Raw genomic sequence first — 1,512 nt, 5'->3', positions numbered from 1 at the left:
TAAACCGAAAATCCCTTAGCTTTGGTAACTAGTAGCTGCCAGTACATAGGATATGGACTGGTGGGCGCGAATAATTGTATATGGATCTATAGGGCTTGACATCCCCGTCCGAGCTAGAGCGCTAGCCTTTTAACGGACGTATGTTATTTGAGTTTAAGACACGTTGGTTTGCGTGTATTAAAACGAATGGGGTAATTATCACTATAGCGTTAAGTTTAGTTACCAGGGTGCTCTGTTACGTAGAATCTATTGATAAACTTTTGATGAAATCTTGTGGTCTATCTTTATACATGTTTATGACTCGAGCAATTAAACCTATAACTCACCAACATTCGTGTTGACTTTTTTTAGCATGTTTTATTCTCAGGTCCTTAGAATGCTTCCGCTGTGATGTGCTTGTTGCCTGCATGGAGTCTCTCATGCTTTGTACAAAGTTTATTGCATTCAAAATAAAACTGCGTTGTGTAATAAATAATTGGACTGTGATGTCAACCTGTAAATTAAAGACTTATGTATTTCGGGGTTTTGCTTATACCTAAGCACTCGCCCACATGTTTATAACTTTCTATGTTTAGAAAGTCACTTATTCTAATGAATGCAATATTTTATCAAAACGTATCATATAGAGGTCAAAACCTCACTGTGGAATCAATGATTAATGTGCCGCGTCAATAGCGATTTTGACGGGTCGTTACAGCTTCTCCTTTGATGAAGTTGACAAGGAAGAACGTAAGGTTCAATTGGGAAAACGAGCAAGAAATTGCTTTTCAATTGTTAAAAGAGAAGTTATGTCAAGCTCCGGTGTTAGTGTTGCCAGAAGGGGTAGAAGACATGACGGTTTATTGTGATGCGTCTTTAAATGGGCTCGGGTGTGTTCTAATGCAAAGGGGTAAAGTCATCGCTTACGCTTCTCGACAATTAAAGGAACACGAAAAGAGATACCCGACTCATGATCTTGAATTGGCGGTGGTGGTTCATGCATTGAAAATTTAGGGCCACTACTTGTATGGTGTCAAGTGTACGATATATTCGGATCACAAGAGTTTGAAACATCTCTTCAATCAACGAGATTTGAATTATCGTCAACGTAGGTGGATGGATGTGGTAAAAGATTATGATTGTGAGATACTTTATCATCCGGGTAAGGCGAACGTGGTCGCGGATGCATTAAGTAGAAAGAGCCAACATTCGGCGATACGAGTAGGATCGTTACGCATGATTATTACTAACGATTTTCTTGTAAAGCTTGGTGAGATTCAAATTGAAGCTTTCGTTCACAACAAGCATGAAGAGCGGATTATGGGGCAAACGGAGTCTATTACGTTAGGCCCGCATAGCTTGTTATCTTTTCAAGGAAGAGTGTAGGTGCCTAAGATGGGTGGTTACCGACAAGTGCTCCTTGATGAAGCACATAAGTCAAAGTATTCCATTCATCTGGGTGCAACGAAAATGTACCTTGATTTAAAGAAGGAGTATTGGTGGCCGGGCATGAAACGTGATGTTGTTAAGTAT

The sequence above is a fragment of the Rutidosis leptorrhynchoides genome, chromosome 8 (assembly GCF_046630445.1).
Source record: "Rutidosis leptorrhynchoides isolate AG116_Rl617_1_P2 chromosome 8, CSIRO_AGI_Rlap_v1, whole genome shotgun sequence".
In the NCBI taxonomy this organism is placed as follows: domain Eukaryota; kingdom Viridiplantae; phylum Streptophyta; class Magnoliopsida; order Asterales; family Asteraceae; genus Rutidosis; species Rutidosis leptorrhynchoides.
The sequence above is the reverse complement of the archived record's forward strand: the minus strand, read 5'-3'. Positions refer to the sequence as shown.